Source organism: Aulonocara stuartgranti (assembly GCF_965226115.1).
Source record: "Aulonocara stuartgranti genome assembly, chromosome: 9".
Taxonomy (NCBI): Eukaryota; Metazoa; Chordata; class Actinopteri; order Cichliformes; family Cichlidae; genus Aulonocara; species Aulonocara stuartgranti.
The window spans coordinates 34830816-34842500 of record NC_138960.1 but is presented as its reverse complement, the minus strand read 5'-3'; positions in this window follow the sequence as shown (position 1 = coordinate 34842500).

Sequence of the window (11685 nt, the reverse complement as noted above, 5' to 3'; positions counted from 1 at the left end):
GGCCAGATCCTGCTGTGACCTTTAACCTCGCAATTAGTTGCCTCTAATGTTGAGCTGGAGTTTCCTCTGTGGGCAGCGAGTGGGCATGTGGGCCACATGGCTAAATGTCAGCTGTAAATGCTACACGCGCGTCGCTGATGATGAGGTAAATGTTATCCGCTGATGTGAGCGGGAAGCGGTCTGACGGATGGCGAGAGGGAACCCGGGGAAAAGTCACGTTTGGAGGGAAATCACAGGCAGGGCTTCAAAAATGTCACGAGAACATTTCTACAAACTGTCGAGTGCGTCGCGGACCATCTGCACGAAGCCGTGGCTGCCCTGCGGTCTGATCCGTCTCTCAAGTGAAGCGTCGTTACCGAGGAGCACGACTTTTAATCCTAAACCTTTAATCATCGACAAATGAGCCGTAACCAGGCATAACTGAGCTGCAGACTCGTGACTGGACATGCACTCCTCTGCTGTGACTCCACTTAGTGACTAATAAATACATGAAAGATGAATTAATTAAAGAGAAAAACATGAAAAATTCAGGTTAAAGACGCGAGAAGCGTCACAGAGTCACAGTTAATGAAATAAACCAAAGAGGACTCTCGAGGCAAACATGAAACACAGATTTTGTCTCCACCTGAGCTTCATCTTCTTTTGTTAGTTATAGAAAATCTACAGACGTCAGAGATGAAGCACCTCCGGTCTCGACTGCTGCTGAGGGCTGAGATTAAAAGCAGGGTTTAGCAGATATCTTTATCCACCGGTCGTCCTGCGGTTCCTTCCAGGGAAAATGAAAAATCAAAGATTCAAGGTTTTGTGCGATGAGTGTAAAGGTGTGACTGCATTCAGCAGACAGAGCAGCAGGCAGAGCATTCATCAGCAGCTCATGTGAAGGTTAGAGGTCACCGCACTGTGAGCAACCAGCAGGTGCTAAGTTGTGCTAGCTTACGAAGCTGCAGCCACAGACTGAATGTGTCACGTTCAGCTCCAAATAAAACTTTTCTGTCTACAACCTTCATTTACACGAGTGCTGCGGTTAACCTCGGCTTTGATTGCTGTTGATTTCAGACCAGAACCAGTGGAGCATCAGCACCGACCTCGGTGAACACTGCTTGATGTAAATCATCGCTCCCTGGAACATGTTAGCTAGCGGGTTGTAGGGCAACGCTACAAGAGCGTCTCCCAGCTTGGGCCCGAAAAAAGTTCTGTCAGCTGAGGAAGGCGACGACAGTAAGAAGTCGCTGGAGTTTATGACAGAGGAGGTTTCTGCTGTCAAACTGCAGCAGAAAGCCATCCTGGACCTGGTCGAGGAAGTTAAGGCTCTCCGCATCCAGAACGCCGAGAAGGATCGGCGGCTGGCGTACCTGGAGAACAGAGTGGCGGATTTGGAGCAGTACACCCGGATGAACGATGTCATCATCACGGGGCTTTGCATCAAACCCCGGTCATACGCCCGGGCGGTCGCCACTGACAATGTAGGAGGAGCAGGAGAGGAAGATGTCAACTCCACGGAGCATCAAGTGGTTACCTTTCTACGGTCCAAAGGAAGTGGATTACAACAACATTGAGGCTTGCCACCCTCTACCCAGTGACAAGTGACAAACCAGCCGTCATCGTGAGATTTGCTGACCGACAAATTTCTAAACTGTACAGTTTGAGTTTACGTCCTAAAATAACCAGGCCTAGCAGGATTACACCACGTTGTGTCACCTTACGCGACAATATTTTCACTGACAACATGGAAAACAACATCGTGAGCGGATTATTAATTAATGACATCAGTGATCACCTACAGTTTTTGCAGTTTATGACAGTAATTATAGAGAAATCAGCATGAAGAACACCTGAGACACAGACGTGTGAGGACAGAAGACACTATGAGTGCACTTAAGAACGATCTGTTAAATCAGCACTGGGACAATGTGTACAAAGAAGCTGATATTGATATTGCATATGGCACATTTTTAAGAATATTCCTGGAGTTGTACGATAAAAACTGTCCAACAATAAAATACAACAGGAAGCACAAATATTCAGACGGAGCATGGATCACTGAGGGTTTACAAAACGCATGTAAAAAGAAAAACACACTCTGTTCCTGAACAAAAGATGCTGAAAATAAATACAGAAAATACAAAAATAAGTTGACCAATATTATACGTGTGTGTAGAAAGGAGCATTATAGTAAAACATTGATCAACAATGAACATAATATGAAGGGAATGTGGGATGTTTTAAACGGTATCATTAAAAATAATTCTGGACAACAAAGTTATCCTCAATACTTTATCGACAATGGAAAACACTGCTGATGTGGTCAACAGCTGTAATCATTATTTTGTAAGTATTGGACCAAACCTGGCAGAACAAAGTCCTGAGTCCCTGCCATCAGTGGACTGTAGTGAAAACCTGATCGATAGGAACCCTCACTCCATCACTCCACATTATTGTCCCCTGATTGCACCGTGTTTGCATTACTGTGCAGAGGTTTACTTGTTCGCTATCATCAGTCTTTATATTACAAAGAAGGGCCGTAAGGATAATCCATCAAACTGCTGACAGAGATCATACAAATCCACTATTCTTAAAATCAACAATTCTAACATTCACAGATCTGGTTCATTTTCTCACTGCACACATTATGTATAAAGCAATAAACGACCTGCTTCCTGACAATATTCTAAAACTGTTTTCTAAAAGGGAACGGGGACACAATTTGAGGGGGAATTAAATTTAACATCCTCGTATCCGTACAACTTTAAAAAGTTTCTGCATCTCTGTGTGTGGAGTGAAGCTGTGCAACAGACTAAGTAAAGATATGAAGCAAAGTCCGAGCACGGCGCAGTTTAAACAGCGGTTTAAGGATGTGGTTTTTGCAGCGTACAGGGAGGAGGTGGAGATCTTGTCCAATATTTTCATGTGTGTGCGGGTGCACGGGTATGTTGGTGTGGGTGTATATATCTGTAGGTTGTGTATCCTTTGAGGTTACTGGGGTTACTGAAAATGTGTATATGTGTGTATGTGTAACGTATGTATGGATAGATAGAAAGACAGATACACATATAATTAATACATTTAAAAAAAAATACACGTAACATATAATGTGATTGTAAGGAGGTATTTCTGCAGTCTGTTGATTACTAGATAGTGGACAGGGGGTGGGATTAAATAAGCTCGTGCTTCTTCCTGCTGCTTTTTGAACATGAAAGTTATTCGTAGTTGTTTTTGCTCGTTTTCCTTTTGTTTTGCTTTGTTTGTTTGTGTCTTCTTAATTCTATGTTGTTGTACTTTTTCAACGTGTTCAAAATAAAGATTCAATCAATCAACCCGATGTTCACACTGTGTAGCCAAACATACTCAGACATGCAGATTGGAGGAGCCGAGGATCGAACCAACAGCCATTTGTAGATGATGTTCTCTTCGTCCTGTCATATTATTGGTCAGATGATGTAACTGAAATGCTCCACCAACAGGAGAGCTCCAGTTCAGGCTACAGTAGGGTGACCGTATTTGGATTTCCAAAAAAGAGGACACTTGGCCCAGTCATGAAGAACTTTAATAATAGTGTTTACTTAAAGAAAGTTTTAACATATTTAAACGATGCCTTCTCTGTGCGGTTAATGAATGTTGAAACAAAAATGTCATATAGGCTTTTACAAAACCTCTGGAATTAAATAATGGTACAGAAATAAGCCCTCATCTGTATAAGAACAGTTACCAGTGCCGGGACGGTACGAGGGAAATTCCTCAGTTCGTCTGAAAGCTGCAGTTGTGCTTCGGCATCTTTAAGAGATCACAAGGCTGCTGCGCGCTGTCTGTGAGCGCAGAACAACAACTCACAAAGCCGCAGCTCGGGGATGACGTCCATCTCGTAAATCCCCCAGGACGCCCCGGACAGAACGTGAAAAGTGGACATGTCCGGGGAAAAGAGGACGGTCGGTCACCCAAGGCTACAGTTAGCTGAGGTCAAGCTAGCAGACAGCTAGCAGCTGTGTTACTCAGAGAGGCCACACGTTAGCATTATTAGAGGCCACGCCCCTAATAATGCTAACATTAAGCCTTCATTTAAACAGGTGAGCTCACCTGAGTCTCAGTCTGACAGTCTGGGCAGAAACTTGCACTCGGGGAGGTGATTTTGTGGGGCTCCTCCTGGTCTTTAGCCTCCACTAGCTAACCCGTTGTTAGGTTGTCTTGCTGTTGCCTCTTCAGTTCACAGGTGTAAACAGTTCACGACGGTTTCCATAATTTTACTGTTAACTAGCAACTTTATTCACACGTAGGCTCCAGGACCACAGCAGATCCAACCCTCCAGCAGACTCAGCCAAAATAATCTTTATACTTATAAAATTCCTGCACGTAGAAGCATTCAAGGGGACCTTTTTCCCTTTCTTTGCTCCGTTGTCACCACCTCCTAAGCCATTTATCTCCTCGTTAATGTGCTGTACGGGAGTGGACGCTCCCTAACTCGATTGGAAACAAAACTGCAGCATAAGACAGAGATCCTAACTCGTTTATGGCCTCACTGATGTGTGCATAAAGGCAGACGCTTCCTGAGATATCACTGCACTCTTAGATACTCCTAAACTCAGTTTGGCGCAGCTGCAGGGACGAGCGCCGTACAGACCGCCCCTAACTCGGTTAGCGCCGCTGTAACCCAATAACATGCGATGAGGAGGTGGACCGCGTGTACCGTGAGCACCTTCCAACCGGGTTAAGTGTGTGAACAGGGAAATATCATGTATGACTCAGAGCCGTGTGGAACACATGTGCAAATCAGACGTGAGAGCTGGGGCGAGGAAGATGAGGAGCTGAAGCCTGCAGACTCATCAGGACTTCAGTTAGGACAGATTCATGAAAACAATCTTGTCTGACTTATTCAGTGTCCACAACAGTTTGTGCGAAACATGAAGTGTGGAAGCGCTAAAAGCTGCAGTTCCTCTGACGTCCAGCAGGGCTCCGGCACAGTTCCAGACTCCACGATCACACAAACTGACGCCGCCGCGTCTCACTCGTGATCCCTCTGTTCTGGAGAAAACTTGGGACAGCAGTGCCACGGTTCACATCCATGCATCTGGTCTCAGACCTCCAGCTCCCCGCCAACCGTCTCCAGCTCTACTGGGAGGACCCCGAGGTGTTCCCAGGTGAGTGTGGGAACGCAGATCATCATGCTCGCCATCGCTTTCTTTCCCATAACAGAGCAGGAAAGTATCCTCCTCACTTTCACAGCCTCACACTCGGAGGCGCTAATTGTGGCTCCAGTCGGAGGTCACGGGTGGATTTTTACTCATTTCAGGGAGAACGTGGAGGCTCACATAGACTGAGCACCACGAAGTCTCTGCTCCCACCATCACCTCACATTGTTCATCACTCTGCCCCCTCCTCGTCCCCGACTCTGTGACCTGATGTCTCTATCACACCTCCTCCTCCTCCTCAGGCCTGCTGGAGGATTAGGACAGTGTTGTACAGATGTTTCCTCGTCCTCTTCATCATGTGTTGGAGCCCTAACGACTTGTGTGTGCAGCCTTACAGAGGTGCAATACATATTCTCTAATATTATTCCTCCTCCTCTTCCTCGAGTGCTGATGAAGCTGCTGTGCGATTAAAATGTTCCACAGATGTTGCCTCCATCTCTAACACCACCCCTCCTCCTCTGTGAAAATGTGTGAAAATCGAGCAGCCATTCGTTTCCTCTGTCTTATCTTTTAGTCATGGAGTACAAATGTTGCCTCCTCCTCTTCCTCCTCCTCCTCTTCGCTATGTTAAAGTGCTGATGAGGCTGTTGTGCAATTAAGAGGAGCTCCACAGATGTTCCCCCTGTGATTGATTGCTTCATTTATTGTCTGAGGGCAGAATGTGATAACTCATTAGCACAGTGTGTGTGTGTGTGTGTGTGTGTGTGTGTGTGTGTGTGTGTGTGTGTGTGTGTGTGTGTGTGTGCGTGTGTGTGTGTGTGGTCCTATATGACCTACGGTGTCCGGCTTCATCTCTCACCGTCTCTGTCAGCTGATTAATGGCGGTTTCCTTCTCTCCGGGGCGACTCGCTGCGTCTTCCTGTTTTCTTTGACTGAACTCAGCTGGTCGTCGCGTCACAGCCAAAGTTTTTATGAGTCTGAGGTCCAACAGGGCTTCAACAGTGTAGGAAGTTAGATTCAAACGAAGTCCCCCGACCGTTAATGTGGAGCAGATTCAGTCCGCAGGAGAAGGATCACGTGGATGCAGCTGAGCAATGATGAGTAATGTATGTAACTGCGTCTGCCTCACGGGTTTGGGCTGAATTTAGAAAAGAGAGTTAAAACTGAGAGTCACACAAACAACCATGTAAACAATCAGAAAATAACACATAAAAGGTTCAAGACCACCAATAAAGTTTTCAACAGATCATAAAAATGACAGAACGTCTAAAAAGATCACAAAAGTTACAAAATGACATTAAAACTACCTGGTTAGAGGTTGTTTGGTTTTTTGGTTGCGGCTGTAGAGCAGATCATCTACTGACTGGGACGTTGGTGGTTCATCCCCATCTGCTCCAGTCTGTATGGCAAAGTTGCTCCTGGTGGGTTCACAGGAGTCCAACTGTTCGATTGAACAAAAGAGTGAATGTGATGTTGTGTAAAGTGCTCAGGTAGGAAGACGCTGTGATTTAGAGAAAAGCAAAGAGTCTCTGGATAGAAATCGCTTTTGATGCATGTAGAACGACTTTAACTCTGTGCCCTCATTTCTGTCCAGTTTCAGGTCAGAATGAAAAAACTGGGTGTGTGTCAAACATCAGACCCAGAGCCTGTTCTAATGACGTCACGCCATGCCTTCATTGGTGCATCCCGACCTGCCCGAAGGTTTGGTGTTCCCCAACCAGCTCAGAGTTTCAGACTCCACAAACTGCTTAGTTAGGCTTGGTTGGTGAGGACTGCTGGTTAGGTGTTGGCTGCCAGCTCAGTGCATCCTCATTGCAGACTCTCAGCAACATGCACATGAGCTGCAGGCACAACTGCACAGTCAGTGTAGAGGAGTGCAAACCCGTACCTGCTGTTATTCGTCACTTTTTGTCCGAGGACGAGCACCTCCTTACCTGCCAGCACTCCTGTTCCTCCAGTTTCCTCAGCCACTTTAACACCATCTGTCTTCACCGCTCAAACTTTTTGTGCATCCATAAATTTTGTGTTTGTCTGATGTTGCCCAAGTTGCACGAAGCAGAAACCTACACACAGTCCATACACTACATAATCTGAACCCATCTGTCAGCACAACCTGGCGAGTCGGCTAAAAGGAGGTGCTGCTCGCGTGGCTGCTTCTGCTGGGTTTGAATCTGGAAATCATTTTATTCCTAAATCTATGGCTGGAATGTTTGAGTTGAAGTGCTGGCAGCTGCAGAGGGTGCAGTCGTAGTTCTTCTAAGGCAGAAATCCCGCAGCACGAAGTAAACCGGGGAAGCCTGAGCGTCTTGGTTGGTTTCTTTTCGAGGGGACGCAGTGAAGCTTCTCCTTCCTGCCAGCTGGCTGCCTGATTTTTGGACGTCTGCTTTGTTTGCGGCCCAGATTATTTTTTGCTCTCTGCAGTTCTATCAATAGACGTCACGTGACGGGTCGTGCGGCTCACGTGGGGATGCTGGAGAGGAACCGAGATGCTGCAGCGGTCCCGTAGAGCCGGCCCGGCCCGTGTGTTTATGCTCTGCATTCAAAGTGGCGCCCCGAGCTGCAGGCGGCTGGAGCGCTAATATATTTAGCAATGACCCAGTTCTACAGGGTGCTGGCAGGGGCGAGCGCTGGTTCCTGCTGGACCAGGGAGCAGATCAGTGTAATCAGACGGAGCTTCTGTTTCCTCTGCGGTCTGACGCCTAAACGGATCCCAATCATCACGATTTAAGGAGTCGTCTGCAGATTTATCGTCCCGCGGGACTGTCAGACGGATGACGGACTTGACATGGAAGCAGCAGAAGCGGAAACGTCGTCTGGTTTTATTCCACACGTTCTTCTTCCTGTCAGAGTCTGACACGTCACGTCGGAGGAGGCGGCTGTCATGTGTCGGCTGTCTGCTCCGTGCAGGTTTCAGTAATCTGGAGTTTAAAGGAAGAGTCTGACGTTTGGGGTAGAGACTCGTATTCTGTTTGTTCTCGGGCTGGGACCAGCAGCTTCCTGGGCCGGCATTCACAAAGCCTCCCAGCATTAAAAGCAACTTCTAGCCATGAGATTAGAGGCAAAATCTCAAAATTCTGAAGTTCTGTACGAATTCTCTGTGGATGAATGGTTTCTTTACTTTCTCAGGTGCTCCACTGCACTCTAAACAGCCACAGGTAGGAACCCACAGGACCTTTTACAGCTACAGTTACATGATGAGCAAAGATCACATGTAATCCCAAAGCAGCTTGATCTTTAAAGAGCTCCTGAGGTGAAAATCGCTGAGGTGCGAGGAGGAAGACTTTCTATAGTTCTAAGGTTTTCTCGAGGAGAAGAGAGGATGGCACAAAGCTGTAGAGTTACCTGAGCTTGTAGAGCTGAAACTTTCCCTCCAAACCAAGAAACCGATAACACAGAGTTTACGGAGTCGGACAAAGCTTTCATGATGCTCTAAAGCAGGGGGCGGGGCAACTTCAGGCCTCGAGGGCCGGTGTCCTGCAGGTTTTACATCTCACCCTGGGTCAACTCACCTGAATCACATGATTAGTTCGTTACCAGGCCTCTGGAGAGCTGCAAGCATGCTGAGGAGGTCATTTAGCATTCGAATCAGCTGTGTTGGATCAAGGACACGTCTAAAACCTGCAGGACACCGGCCCTCCTCTAAGGTGTGGAAAGTGCGACAGACCACAAACTGAGACCGTTCACCCTCACTTTAAAATCTGCACCTTTGAAATGTGTTGGTTGCAGCAGTGCTCCTTCACTACAGCTCCATGAGTTAATCGAACAATCAGTATGACTGTACAGCTCGTTGAAGCCTGAACATGCCCCCGGTGTTGATCCAGGGTTCGTCCATCAGCAGCCTCCTTGGTTTTGATCTCTTTGGAACAAACTTAAAGGCTTCGTCAAGCTGACCCGAGGACTTGTTTTGTTCCTAAAAGTCGCCGTGAACAGTTCGTATGACTCTGCTGTCAGAAACTCTCCACCAACCCACTAATCCACTTCTGCAGCTCGTCCTCGGGACGAAGTGTGGCCAAAGTAAAAGCCGGCGACCCATTTAAACAGCAGCAAACTCAGTTTTAGCCTGGTCTGCTGTGACGAGCGGCCGGACGCGTTTACGTCGGTTGGCCTTTTCTGCCCGACAGCCACGGCTCACAACCTCGATTCAGGTCCCTGCTGATTCCCACATAATAGTCTTCTGGAGTCGGCGTGCTGCTCCGGGGGGACCGGGCCGATATCCGCCCCATTTACACCACCAGCTGAAATCCCAAAGAAGAGCGAGGAGGTTATTTTGGTCCTCCGGCTTCACAGAGGCCGAGCTGCCGGCCTGCTTTGAATTTCACAGATTAAATGTCTGTTTTTACAAAGTCTCAGAGTGATTCTCCGCAGACCGCCATCCTGATTCCATCGCCGCCGTCAGGCCGCTCACATCGTGCCCCTGGTAATAAACATGTTATTCTAGGTCTGAGTGATGCTGCACTGCAGTCCTGTTCTACCTGCAGGTGTGTTTGAATCCACCACACCTCTCTGCTGGTGCAGTGACCTCACAGCAGCCGTGTTATTGGTCACATGATGTCGTTAACGCGGTCCAGAGGCGTTTGCAAACTGCATGTTTGTGGCTGTGGGTGAACAGCATCATCGCTTTCTGTGTATAAATGTAGAATTAGTCTAAAATCAGCACCTCTGAATGAACGTGATCCCTGCTCTCACCTTTCAGGAGCTCCCTGCCTCAGGCGTGACCTCAGGAGGGAAATCAGGAGGGGGCGGATTCCTGTTTCCAGCGGAGGTTAGGGGTTAGGTTAGGGGTGTCTGACCCGCCCCCTCTGTGCTAACAGTTGTTTTCGGAGCCTTGTCCTCATCCTGAAGCTGAAGCCATCGTCTGTGAGAGAAGGATCTGTGTGACCGCAGCCTCGGCACACGTGTGAATGAGACCGCTGTGGGCGTGGCCTCTCTGGAGCCTGTCACACAGTTCAGCGGTGTGTGGGTCTGTGTGTGTGTGTCTGTGTCTCTGTGTGTGTGTGTGTGTGTGTGTGTGTCTGTGTGTGTCTGTGTGTGTGTGTGTGTGTGTGTGTGTGTGTGTGTGTGTGTGTGTGTCTGTGTGTGTGTGTGTGTGTGTGTGTCTGTGTGTGTCTGTGTGTGTGTGTGTCTGTGTGTGTCTGTGTCTGTGTGTGTCTGTGTGTGTGTGTGTGTGTGTGTGTGTGTGTGTGTGTGTGTCTGTGTGTGTGTGTCTGTGTGTGTCTGTGTGTGTGTGTGTCTGTGTGTGTCTGTGTGTGTGTGTGTGTGTCTGTGTGTGTGTGTGTCTGTGTGTGTCTGTGTGTGTGTCTGTGTGTGTGTGTGTCTGTGTGTCTGTGTGTGTGTGTCTGTGTGTGTCTGTGTGTGTGTGTGTGTGTGTGTGTCTGTGTGTGTGTGTGTGTGTGTGTGTGTCTGTGTGTCTGTGTGTGTGTGTGTCTCTGTGTGTCTGTGTCTCTCTGTGTCTCTGTGTGTGTGTGTCTGTGTCTCTGTGTGTGTGTGTCTGTGTCTCTGTGTGTGTGTGTGTGTGTGTCTGTGTGTGTGTGTGTGTGTGTGTGTGTCTGTGTGTCTGTGTGTCTGTGTGTGTCTGTGTCTCTCTGTGTCTGTGTGTGTGTGTGTGTGTGTGTGTGTGTGTGTGTCTGTGTGTGTGTGTGTCTCTCTGTGTCTGTGTGTGTGTGTGTGTGTGTGTGTGTGTGTGTGTGTCTGTGTGTGTCTGTGTCTCTGTGTGTGTGTGTGTGTGTGTGTGTGTGTGTGTGTGTGTGTGTGTGTGTGTCTCTGTGTGTGTGTGTGTCTGTGTCTCTCTGTGTGTGTGTGTGTGTGTGTGTGTGTGTGTGTGTGTGTGTGTGTGTTGTGTCTGTGTCTGTGTGTGTGTGTGTGTGTGTGTGTGTGTGTGTGTGTGTGTCTCTGTGTGTGTGTGTGTCTGTGTCTCTGTGTGTGTGTGTGTGTGTGTGTGTGTGTGTCTCTGTGTGTGTGTCTCTGTGTGTGTGTGTCTCTGTGTGTCTCTGTGTGTCTCTGTGTGTCTCTGTGTGTGTGTCTCTGTGTGTCTCTGTGTGTTTCTTTTCTCTGATTTTGTCTTCTTTGTCATTTTGTTCACTTTTTTGTTTTTTCGTGTCTTTTGGAGGTTTTTGGTCAGTTTTGGTGAATTTGTGTGATTTTTATTTGTCTTTATATTTTGTGTCTTTTTTTAGGTTTTTGTGTGTTTATATTCATATTTGTTTAGTAATTTTGGTGGTTTTGTTTCTCTCTGTGTTAAATTTATTGTCATTTTTAGTTTTTTCATTTTGTGTCAGTTTTAGAAATGTGCAGAAACCTTTTGTGTTCATTTTTTGTTTCTTTCTCTTTTCTTTGCACTTGCTCTGTTTTGGGTGATTGTGTGTCTCTGCTTTTGTGTCATGTTCTGGATCTTTGTGCGTCTCATTTTGATTTCGTTTTATATCATTTTTCATTCTTTGGGGAAATTTGACCTTTTCGTTATTTTAAGGCCATTTTGTTTCTCATTTTTGTGACTTTATGTTTTTCTTGCACATATTTCATTATTTGGTGTTTATTTTGTTTCTTTTTGTGCCCCCCACCGACTCTG